Raw genomic sequence first — 12,950 nt, 5'->3', positions numbered from 1 at the left:
CCTGTTGGGCTCCGCTATCCTCCCAGGGTTTGAGAACTCCCCAGTTTGGTCTCCCAAGTCTATTTCATTGAGACTTCTGTTTATTAATAAATATTTTTACAGTACTCCCTGGATGAAATCTGAACTCCTTCGTAAATGGTACCAAGATTTTCCGGATTTCTCTCTTGCCCAAGTCGGGCCTGACACTCTCTACTTTCTGCCTCCAAAACAACACCTGCCCTTCTCATAGACTTTTTAAAACTTCTGTGCATTTATCTGTCTACCTATCTCCCTGTGCTACATTATAAGGTCTTTGAGCACAAAGACCATATTGTCTCACTGATTTTTATATTCCCAATGCTTAACCTGGCACATAAAAATGCTGCACAAATATATCACTGGAAAAAAATGAAGAATTGCCCCAAAATGTTTCTGGACTACCTCCTGCTATTACCGCCACATTCCACTAATTCTACCTGCTGAATCTCTCCCCATTTCTGAGCAAGTTATGCGTGCACGTGTGCTAAGTCACGTCAGTCGTGTCCAACCTGATGTGACCCTATGGACCCCAGCCTGGCAGGCTCCTCTGTCCATGGGATTCTGCAGGCAAGAATGCTGGAGTGGATTGTGCTCTTCTGCAGTTTAAATCATTTGCACATTGTTTTCCTCATGACAAGCCCTTCCTTCTTTACCTGAGAAAACACCTCCATTAGGTTCTTGTCCAAATATCACCTCCTCCAGGAAGCCCTCCTGCCTTACTCACACAGTTAATGGTTTCTTCCCACTTAGCCGTTTATTTTCCTGTTGCTCTAAGATCCAAAGGCAATAGCTGGTTATTGTACCTATTGGTATCTGAAAGGGTCCATCACGTTCAGCACACACGCTGCTAATTCTATAATAATTGTTTAAGAGAATCAATCAATAGCTCAGTTGGAGGAATTCAGTCCACCCTCTATATCGCAGATGCAAAACCCACATGTGTGGAAAGCAGATTGCATTTGTTGCCCTAGGCCATTTTATACAAGGTACTTGAGCATCCCTGGATTGTGGTACCCATGGAGGGTGCCTGAAACCAATCCCCTGCAGCTACTGAAGGATGACTGTATATGATACTTTAACAGAATTTGAACAGCCCACCTTTGTTAGAATTTCAAACCTGCTTTATACACCCCTTCCTAACCCCCCACCAAGTCCTTCTTCACTTCTCTTCACTACTGTCTCAGCACATGCCTTTCTTTTCAGGGTTCCAGTGTTTATACACCCTGCCCAAGTTAGAGCCTTTCCCAGGCCCTCCCAGCTTTACGGAGGCGGATGCCCATCTCTAGCCCTTGCTTCAGGCCATGCCTTCCATAGTTCTCCCTTTGCCTCTCAGCATCCTTCGGGCCCACGTCGATAGAATTCTCCAATAACTACTTCATCCAGCTGTTTACGTTTCCTCTTCAAGATCTCACCTTGCCTATCTTTCTGATTACTGACCAAAAAGTGCTCAGTCATTGTAAATTCAGACATATGCATGAGCCCTTTCATCCAGAATGAGCGGGCCATGACTGTTAAAACTCTAAAACCACCACAGCAGAATAATTTTGAAGGGGGCTCTTCTCCAATCTCACTTTTCCTTGCTTTTATTAGAAAGATATGTTTTCACTGTTAAATACAGAGTAGAATTGGTGCTTTCATCTTGGACCCAATCCAGGGATGTTTAATTACAGAAGAGACCAAGGAACGCACAATAGGAGGAGGAAAAATACAGGACAAAATTGAACTTGGCAGTAACAATACAGATGATAGTGATCACAGCTAATATTTCTCCAGCACCTTCTCTCGCCAGGCACCATGTGAAGTGCTTCATACCAACTATCTCATTTAATCCTCACAACTCCATGCAGTAGATAGTATCATGGTGTCCTAAAGTCACCCAGCTGGCAAGGGGAGGAGCCATTATTTGAAAACAGGCAGTGAGGTTCCAGGAGTCAGCTCTGGACCACTATTAGAAATTTCTTGCTTCATCAAGGGACAGGTACTGTTAGCAATCCCAACACCAAACGGTTGGATCTCGGGGGACTGCTCACCTCTTCTTTATGCACCTCAGTTTCCTCATCTGCAAAAGGAAGGATTTGACCCACAGAAACTCGTAAAGCACTGCTTTCCAAAAGGCTGTCTTATGGAATGAAACTTATGGAGTAACTTAGAAGTATTAGGACAAATTGTTCTTGTTCTAAAAGTTCACACTGGAAGCCATTAGAAGACACGTTAAATAATTCTAATCCCCAAAATAAAGTTTGGAAATGCATCTAGTAAGTCACTGGATTAGTAATTTTATGTACGAATATTTGAAGAATAGAAATCATATTTAGTGAAGTGAAAACAACCTTGAAATATTGATCCATCACATGTAAAAGGCATGGAGTAGCAGTTACAATCAATGTCTTGCTTCCAAATCTACTATTTTTCATTTGATTGCTTTGTAAATAGGCCACTATAAGATAGAAGTTTCAAAATATTTTTAAAAATTCTTCAAAATGTTTTATTTCTATTGAAATTATATCTTAATACACAATTGTTAATGGCATAATTCTATAATTCTTCACTAACAGACTCAAAAGTAATTCAAAGGAGAAAAGAAAACATGTATGAAATTATATACAGCATAGATCCTAGATTTCCCCCCAGAGTTTTTACCTATTTGTAAAATCAAATTCTTCTACTGACTTCCTATAAAAGTTCAGTGGTAAGGTAGCTATGTCTCTTGGAGCTTTACAACGTACAAAACTTATAATCTACTCATCTAAAAACTTCTCCCCCTCTATTCCTACTAATGACAGCCTCTCTAAGTAGGAAAAGCAGGTAAAATTAAATATGCTAGGGAACTGCACAATTCCTTTCAGCTCAGTATCTTAATAAACCTGGCTTATCAGGACTGTACATGTATATATCACAGGCATATACACATCAGAGTACTTTATTTCCTACACTCAGTATAGGTGCCATAAAAAAAAAAAATCAACTTGAAGGCACAGTGGGAAGCACTCCAGTTTCAAAGACAGACAAGAATTTGAATTTTTTCTACCATTCACCCACTTGTGGCCTTTACACTGAAATACTATGGTAGCTTGTTTCCACATCTGAAAAATGGCTTCAGTATTGAACCAGAACAGCAAAAATTAAAGAAACACAAACTACCTTGGGCCATTAAAGGTGAACTACATTCTACAATTTTTAAAATCATTTTCTATTTAAAAATAAAGTCAGCCAAATATCTTTAGTTCTAGTCAGTGGATACCAGGAACTCAAAAAAAAAAAAAAAAGACAAACTCTTAAGTGAAAGGGCAAGCGCTGAAATGCAATTTCACTTTTTATATATGTTCACTGAGCCAGGGATCTTTTTTTCTTTTAAAGTTTATTCTCTATCGGCCAAATAGTTTTATAGATTGTCTTTAGACTGAGTTATAAAAATGTTTAAATATATCCTATATATGAGGAAGTTAAGATTGAGCCTCAGTGGGCAATATCTCTATAAAATTCTCCCCGTGTAAAATTTCAGGTAAGGACTTTCCCCTTGGACCGGAACTTTCCTTGGTGGCTACTAAATGACCTCCGTGGTGCTGAAGGAGAAACCTAACACATTTAGGGTACTGGACACAACACAGGCACACTCCACCATAAGAAACGTCCTCCTCTGTCGAGTCCTACCGAATCTGTTGGCCTTACTACAGTCTTTACTATACACTTCCATTAAAATAGCTGGCTCTTCCTGGCATGCACAAACAGATGACTCAAACTGAAAAACAGCTGCTGGAGAACTTCACTCACAGAACCTCCACTCATGACGATGGATGATTCAAGGTCAGTCTCGGCAGAAAGTGAAATGTATCTGAACTTCCTTTCCTTCACAGCGGGCAGTGCTGCTTTGGGTTCTGGCAGTAAAAGGAGAAGGGTGAAGCTCCTGACTTCATTTTCTCAGTGACTAAAGAAGTGCACCACACACACTGGAAGGCAGGATTAGCCGGGGGAGAACTTGGCAGAAATTAAGCACCCCCACATGAGGTTCCCCCTACACAAGAATCCTTTGAAATGAAAGGCTTTAGTCCCGTCAGGTGGTGTGTGAACATCCACAAAGACAGCTCCGTAACACATTCTGGAGCATTTGAGGTTGTGGAGATGATGTGTATCGTAAGCAGAGCATCGTGTTTGTAGTTACACACATGAACCCATATCCTTCAGTGTGGGTACAGACCTTTCCTTACTGCAGTAACATTCAGAGATCCTAATTTAAATCAATTCCCCAAGGTTGTGGAAGTAGCCCATTTGGGAAGCAATTCCGTCAACAGAATGACTCATTTAATAAATATTTTAGCGTGCATCTCATGCTCTATCATAGTAGACAGTAAAAGACTGGCTTTAGATCATCTCACTAATCCATTTATATATCCCATAGGTGTCATCAGCTTATAGAGTAACCAAAGGACCAAACGCATGTCAGTGTGTGGATAATCCTCCCCCAGACCTGCCAGGAGTGCTGCCGCCTGTGCTGTGTGCCTGCCTTTCTCCAGCATGGTTTTCCTCCTGGATGCCTACTGCCATCCAGCACAGCCTCTCTTGCAGTTTAATCAAAGAAAAGTATAATTATGCTAGCAGGACTCTTAATTTTGAAAAGACATTAGCCAAGCCAGTCACTTCATTACGCTGCACTTCAGAGGCCAGCAAGAAACCAGAGAAAGCCCTAAGTAGTAAGTGTTCTTACAAAGGGAACAAGCGAACCCTGCCTGGGGTTGGTAGCAGAAATCTGCCTGCCCAAGCAGGTGTGTGCAGCGTCAAGCCAGGCGATGAGCTTCAGCCTGGCCAATAGCTAATGCTTTCCCTGCAAAACCCCGCTGCCTGAAACTTTTTCCAGACCTTCAGGGGCCCTCCGGAGTCAGCTCTGTGAGCTGCTTCCAACTGCCTGGGAGATGCTGGACCGTTACACAGGGGCGCCCACAACTGCAGAGCTTTCTGCCCGCGCAGGACTCTCCCTCCTGCTTGGCTCCTTCTGCCCGGAGTCGCCGAGGCCCGGTACCCTTTCACCGCCCCGCTCGGATCGGTTTGGGGGGAGCTCTTTAGTTCGAACAGGCTCACCTGGAGGAAGCCGCTGCCGTCTCTTCCCCACCTCCTACATTTGGCCACTAGGCATCATTCCAGGAGGGACCAGCACTCCAAAAACCACGGCCATGTTTCACTCCGAACGGACATCATTCCACAACTCCACAAGTCTCCAGGGCGCAGGGCGCTGGGGCCGAGGCCAAACCACCTCTCCAGAGTCAACCCACCCGACGCCCACATCTGTAACGCTGCCCAGCAGAGCTCACATCCTATCATATAACGCAAGGGTGAGAGAATACCTAAGAAGCCCAAAAAGCTAGGAGAGCAGGTGGAATCGTCTCTTGAAAGCTAATAATGTTGCCCCTGATGAACCCCCTAAAGCGCCACCTTCCCAAATCCCAGAGTTTCCCCTTTAACGGTTTCAAACCCCTCGTTTGGGGGGAGCGTTTCCATCAATGGTCTAAGCACGGATGCGGTCCGGGTTTGGCTCTGGGCAGCGCTCCGCAAAGTGCCGGCTGGGCGGGCGTCACGCCCGGTTAGAAGGCGGATGTCCCCGCAGTTCTCCGGGTAGAGCCGCCCGCGGCGCCCCCAAACTGGGACCGGCAGGGCCGCCTCCTCTCCTCCCGCGTTCGTCGCCGCCCCGACGCGCCCCGACACTCACCGTCCCGGGCGTCCTCCCCACGACTGCAGTTGCTGCAAATGTGTTTGATCTCCTTGCCCAGTTGACAGTGGATCACAAAGGACACGTTGTTGTTGTTGTTGGGGGCGGGCTCCTTCAGGGGCTTCATCCTCAGCAAATAAAAAGCTTTCCTTTGGGGTCTCTGGGCGTTCGCGCCTGGCACCGCGCCCACCCTGCAGCGCGGCGAGCGGAGCGCAAACCTCTCCGGCTCCGCGGCGCGCGTGGGCTCCGCCATCCGGTCCCCGGGCGCCCCTGGTCGGGCGCCGCTCCGGCCCCCGCGCGCTGCCCCTCGCGCCCCGCCGCCTGGCCAGCATGCCCCCGCCACGCCCCGCAACCCGCGTCTCAACTGCCGCTCGACCGTGGCAGGGTGGATCAGAAAAAGGCACCGAGGGGGTCTTGACCTTGCCGACCTCCCCGCCCGAGCCAATCGGGATCCCGAGGCCGGAGGAGGGTTTCCGGAAAGCACTCCCCCGTCCCACCTAGGACGCTGCGCCCCCGCCTCCCTCGGGGCCTCTTGCGCTCATCCTCGCCGGGCAGCCCCACCCCTCTGCGCGTCTCAGCACCAGCCACTGGAGCCTGCCGGGTTTTGCAGCTACCTTCACTCTCTCGAACTGCAGGGCAGAACGCCAACCTCCCCCGCCCCCCGTTTCCTCCAGCCTCTTGCTGCCTATTGAAAGCAAGATGGGCCACACCGAAGGCCGCTGTGTTGGGAGCCCTCGAGGTGCACGCGCCTCTCTGGGGCCAGAACACGTTACCATTCTCGGGCGGATCCGCTCCCCACCCCCCACCCCACCCCCCAAGCCCTTGACTTTTCACTGGAGTCAACAACCTGTTACAACGGAATTGATGTTTTCACGTTCAGCAGAAATTCCCTGACCTGAAGAGGGCCTTACACCCATGTCATTAAAACTTAAAGAGCGAAAAGGAACAGGAAAGGTTGTTTCATCAATCCTCAGAAACAACAACTTGCAACTTTGGGATCCTAGCTAATTTGGGTGAAGATTCTCCAGCTGAGTTAGCACAGTTAATAAGGCTCAGCAAGGCAAACGACATCAACTTGAGATCTCTAAAGAAAAGAACAGTATCATCAAGAAGGCAAATCTATGGCTCAAGAACAGTAAGAGCTACAAGTTTATCCAGCCTTTGTTTGATCTACCTGTTTGTTGTTGCTGTTTTTTAAATGACACTATATCTATACCATAATCCTGACTGCAGGTATCATGAAACCTACCTCACCTTTTACAGAGCTAACACTAAGAGAAGCCTCACAGCACAGTCACCTTCTGTGTTTATTTTAAAAAGAGCCTTTTCGGCCCCCAGCGGAGAGATCCTGGTTTAGTAGCTCAGTGAAAGGACCAGGAATCTGAACTTTTAACCAGCTCCCAGGTGATCTCGATACAAAGCCTAAGTGGGCAAATGTTTTTACAGCCAGGTGTGTCTGACTCCAAGCTTGTTTTTCCCTCCACGCCCCATTCCTTGTGAGCCCTTGTCCTCTTTTCTGGCCAATGAAAACAGTATCAGCTAAAGGACGTGCTATCACCCCCCGCTGTTTCCAAGAACTTCTCCAAAGTGAATTTCATAATAACCTGCGTCTTGCGCGCATGCTCAGTCACCGGTCCTGTCCAACTCTTGGCGACCCTATGGACTGTAACTCACCAGGCTCCTCTGTCCATGGGATCCTCCCGGCAAGAATACTGGGTGGGCTGCCATGCCCTCCTCCAAGCGATCTTCCCCGACCCAGGCAGGGATCGAACCCATGTGCCTCCTGTGGCTCCTGAATTGCAGGTGGGTTCATTACCACTGGGCCACCGGGGAAGTCCCGCCCTGTTGTCTTACACCACCGCAAAAGACAGGTCACTGGGCAAATTCTCGACACATACAGCTCACCTTATGGGGAATAGGGCCCACCACCCACTGGGGATATTAAATTACTGTGTTATAATATGCTTCTGATCACACCAGCTCTCCCACTCATTTATACTACTTCTCACACGCAAAGCGTTCTGTCCAAGTCAGCAGATTTTGAGCTTCATTTGCATTCTGTACTTAGGAACACCAGGTGTCCAGCTGCCATGGTCTGCTCTAGAAGGAGATGTCAGGGAATCCTCAGTTGGAGTTTTGTTCTCTTTAATTATATCACAACCCAGTCTCCCCTAGTGCCCAGTGGGGCTCTCAGGGACCTCTCCCTTCTCACCTGGATTACCAGTCAAATCAGCTACGGGTAAATCCTAGTTTCTTTTCCTGTCATATTCACATCACGTGGTCCCTGGCTGACTAATAGCTTTATCTTGGAGGTGGCCAAGGGCTTTTCAGGTGGCTGAAAGACTGAAGGCTGAAAGTGTTAGTTGCTCAGTCATGCCTGGCTCTTTGCAACCCCATGGGCTGTAGCCTACCAGGCTCCTCTGTCCATGGGATTTTCCAGGCAAAGAAACTGGAGTGGGTTGCCATTTTCCTTCTCCAGGGGATCTTCCCGACCCCAAGATTGAACCCAGGTCTCCTGCACTGCAGGCAGATTCTTTACCGACTGAGCTCCAAGGGAAGCCCTTCCCAGGCGGCACTAGTGGTTAAAAAAAAAAAAAAAAAAAACCCACCTGCCAATGCAGGAGACATAAGAGACATGGGTTTGATTTCTGGTTTGGGAAGATCGCCTGGAGGAGAGCATGGCAACCCCCTCCAGTACTCTTGCCTGGAGAATCCCACAGACTGAGGAGCCTGGCGGGCTACAGTCCATGAGGCTGCAAAGAGTCGGACAAGACTGACGTGACTAAATATGCACAGAGGTGGCCGAGGAGCCATTTGCTCTACTGGAGGAGTGTACGAAGGAATTTATTGCATTGTGTTATGGGTCAATATTTGTTATTCTCTTTTTCAAATACTCGATCCCTCTCCCAAACTGTGTCACCTCTCTAAGTACCTTCTGAGCAAAAAACAGTTTTTTAAAAAAATAAAATTTAAAAATTGCAAGCCTTTTCCACCTTACTCTCTGCCCACAGATCAGAATAACAGAGCTGCACAAACTCTGCCTGGTCTTGTTAAAACAGTGAAGCCCACAGCAGTCTTCTATTTTCTCACTGAATATGAAACCAGACCCAAGAGCTCATGTCTCTATCTTAATTGACCAAGTTATCAATACATTGTAGTAGAGAGAATACTGACATGACTGCCAGCTTAGTCTCAAGGTGATGCTCTGCAGCTGTGGGGGCTCTTTATTCAGGTTTAGTGTGTAGAGGCCTAAGGTCTTGTTCAGTGGTTCCTTTTCCTAAACAGTCTACCCTGAGTTTGAGCTTCTAACTATGCTGGCCAATAATGGTATCAACTAGCTGCACATGGCTGCTGCTGCTGCTAAGTCACTTCAGTCATGTCCGACTCTGTGCGACCCCAGAGACGGCAGCCCACGAGGCTCCCCCGTCCCTGGGACTCTCCAGGCAAGAACAATGGAGTGGGTTACCATTTCCTTCTCCAATGCATGAAAGTGAAAAGTGAAAGTGAAGTCGCTCAGTCGTGTCTGACCCTTAGCGACCCCATGGACTGCAGCCCACCAGGCTCCCCCATCCCTGGGACTCTCCAGGCAAGAACAATGGAGTGGGTTACCATTTCCTTCTCCAATGCATGAAAGTGAAAAGTGAAAGTGAAGTCGCTCAGTCGTGTCTGACCCTTAGCGACCCCATGGACTGCAGCCTACCAGGCTCCTCCATCCATGGGATTTTCCAGGCAAGAGTACTGGAGTGGGGTGCCATTGCCTTCTCCGCTGCACATGGCTATTTACACTTAAATAAATGAAAATGAACTGAGATTAATTTTGGTGCCTCGGTTGCACTAGCCACACTTTAAGTGCCCAACAGTCACATACACACGGTGGCTACTGTATTAGATGAACAGTGGTAGGACGCTTTCATCTGAGCTGAAAGTTCTATCAGACCTTACTCTTCTCAGAAGGTGCATCCCAGATGGCTCGGTGGCTAAAGAATCTGCCTCTAATGCAGGGGAGATGCAGGAAACGTGGGTTCGATATCTGGGTAGGGAAGATCCCCTGGAGGAGGGCATGGCAACCCACTCTATTATTCCTGCGGAGAATCCCACTGACAGAGGAGCCTGGTGAGCTGCAGTCCATGGGGTTGCAAAGAGTCGGACAGGACTAAAGCGACTGAATACGCACTTCTCTTAGAAGATGTATGAATGTTTGTGTCTCAGGCTGAATTTGGAAGCTGAGACGCACAGTCGTTTATTGTCATAAGAGAAGGTGGGTAGAGAGGGGACTACCCACCTCGGTGCTGCTGGAAGAAGATGCTGAGTGTGATGTCTGCTGGCACCCCCTTTTCTCTGACCCCTGGCAGACAGCAGAACAGGAGTGCACACCCATCTGGCATTTTTCTTGACCCTGCTCTGTGCCCTGAATGCCACCTCCGTGAAGCCACCTTCTGACACCCATTACTCTAATATCCCTACCGCTCTTGATGCCAGGACACGTCTTATACAGAGTCTGTGTTAGTCTCATCCCATAAGACGAACCTGTGTTTAATTAGGATCCTTGTAATTATGTCTCAGCTCTATTGCTGCCTTTGATAATCATCTCCCTGCATTGACAATGAGACAAAATGTTCATGCTACGGCATTCTTGGAAAAATAGATAGTATTGTGGGATTTTATTTTTTTTCCACTTTTAAGAGGAAGGAAAGAACCACTGAAGGGAAAGATAGTCCAGAGCATTTCTATCACTTACATCAGGGTATCTCAACACAGAGCCAGTGCAGCTTGAGTGAGATGTTCACCCAGATGATCTAAATGGGAAAGAAGAAACACAGCCTGTCACGCTGTACCCCAGAATCTGCATCTGAACAGGACCACCAGGTGATTCGGGGGCACTTTAATGTTTGAGGAGCACCAGCCTGGGAAGAGTATTAACTGCCTACCAGTGGAGAACACACTTTGGTTCTGAAGAGAGCGGCAGACAGGACCCTTGAGCTTGCAGGGCTTAAAATAGAAGGGAAAGAAAAGTGAAAGTGTCAGTCGCTCAGTCCTGTCCAACTCTGCAATCCCATGGACTGTAGCCCACCAGGCTCCTCTGTCCATGGGATTCTCCAGGGAAGAACACTGGAGTGGGTTGCCATTCCCCTCTCCAGGGATCTTCCTGACACCATGGATCGAACCTGGCATCTCCTGCACTGCAGGCAGATTCTTTACTGTCTGAGCCAGCTGGGAAGCCCTAAGAGAAGAGAGGATGCTCTCAAAACACAGGCAGCTGAAAACTCACGTGTAAACTTGTAATTCGGAGCAGCCATGGAGAAATATGCATTTGCTATCTGACTGGGAGCTGTGTGTAAAGGGAGTTCTGCGGTGATGAACGTGGCAGAGATGGGGCTGACGAGGGAGAATTTCCCTGGGAAAGTTGATCTGCAGCCGTTGGAGGCAGAGAGGGGGTGGGAGAGGTGGTGGCAGTGAGGAGAAAACAAGCTCCTAGGCTAGAAGGAGTTCACGGTCGGTGTGGGGTCAGGCTGGTGAGAGAGTTACACCCAGCAAGGCAGGGCCTGAAGACTGAGCTTTCCAGGAGATCTCACCAGGATGATGATGTGACGGCAACTGTGGACACTGAAATTCCATGCCATTGCTTGGAGCCGAGGTTTTGTTCCGCTTTCTGCTTGTCTGTGCTCCATCCTACTTTGAACACTTAACAGCTCTTAGGCTCAAAGGCAGTCAGAATCAAAGTTAAGGGTAGAAATTTGGAAATGCTCATATAATGCTTTAACTCTTATGAAAAAGAGAATCGAAATACAAAATAGTAATGTTGATACAAGGCAAAGCGGCAGAATCATTCAAAGAGAGGTGTGTGTACTTCGAAAAATAGTACTACACATATTTGATGTAAGAAAAGATTTAAAATTTTTTTTCTTCCTCAATGTTTTTTCTTTGATTTGAACTCAACCTATTTGTTAAATTTTCTTCCTTTCTTGTTCCTATCTTCCCTATAGTGGGTTGAATGGTGGCCCCCAGAAGGTATGTCCATGTCAAGTTCCTGGAACCCGTGAGTTGATGTTATTTAGAAGAAAGGTTCTTTGCAGATGTCATTAAGTTAAGGATCTCATGCTAAGGATATCTTTTTGAATTACCTGGGTGAATCCTAAGTCCAATGGCAAGTGTTATTATAAAAGACACATGGAGGACAGACAGAACTCTTTTCCCAAACAGCAGCAGGACAAATGTCTGTTGTAAGTCACTAACTTTCTGACAATTTATTACAGCGGCCCTAGAAATCTAATACACTCCCTAATTATTCACTCACATATAAGAAGAGCCTCTATAATTTTTCTCACAGAACGGCATCTATTTTTTCTAAGTTTGATCTAAATGTGTACTATGTTAAAGCCAGCGTTGTAGGCTAATCTACAAAGGACACGTTTAAGAACAGCATTAAAAATTGCTTCCAAACGGTTCATGAACGCAGAATTGTGCTACACTACTTCTGTGTTTGCGTGTGTGTTGTTTTTGTTCTTGTGTTTTGTTTTTATTTTGGCAGATGCTGGAATGGAAGCATGAAATGGAATGTGTCATTTAAGAGAGGGATACAGCTTCCAGGCTTTCTTATATTTAGCATAAAGCATTTATATTCTGAGCAAGAAGACGTGATCAGAGCTTGCTGTGGGAGGCTGTGGAAATTCTTTAGGCAATTCAGTCATGTATCAGCAGAGCTCACATGCAGTTCTTGTGCACTGGTACAGCTGTATGGATTGATTATGGCTGGCATCTGTTCTAATAGGCCTTTTTGACTCTTGCAACTCTAGTTATTAAATATTTTGAATGTCATTCCTGCAGATAAAGGTTAGAAACCAGCTGTACAATTGGCAAGCCTTGATTCTCCTCATAGAAAGGCTTTCTATCACATGTTTTCCTTCAAACTGTGTTTTAGATCCCATAGCAAAAGTTCTTTTGGCCCAAGCTTTTATCTTATTATTTCTTAATCCAACCTGACAGGTTTTTGGTAGATGAGCCAGGGAGTGGTCATTGGACAGTAGGTTTGGAGAAACAATTTCACAGCTGTTTTTAGAACTAACTTTCTTAAAAATATAATTGAGACATCTGAATGATGTGAGCAGTTTTTTGGTGTGTTTTTTGTTTTAATTTTAGCTAAGAATTTGCTGTTTTCTTCCTCCTAAAACTTTGACTAGAAAGCAATTTTACTTTTAGGGTTGCAGTAATTATGCTTACTAAGGGTTTGTTCTGT

At 46.4% G+C, this 12,950-nt stretch overlaps 1 protein-coding gene across 1 annotated transcript in view; it reads right to left on the bottom strand.

Annotated features, from left to right (window-relative positions):
- Positions 1-12,950, bottom strand: part of PHACTR1 (phosphatase and actin regulator 1) — a 513,424-nt gene that overhangs the window by 228,633 nt on the left and 271,841 nt on the right. The window lies entirely within an intron of this gene.

This window comes from Budorcas taxicolor, chromosome 11 (assembly GCF_023091745.1).
Source record: "Budorcas taxicolor isolate Tak-1 chromosome 11, Takin1.1, whole genome shotgun sequence".
Lineage (NCBI taxonomy): Eukaryota > Metazoa > Chordata > Mammalia > Artiodactyla > Bovidae > Budorcas > Budorcas taxicolor.
This window is presented reverse-complemented; position numbering and strand designations above follow the sequence as displayed.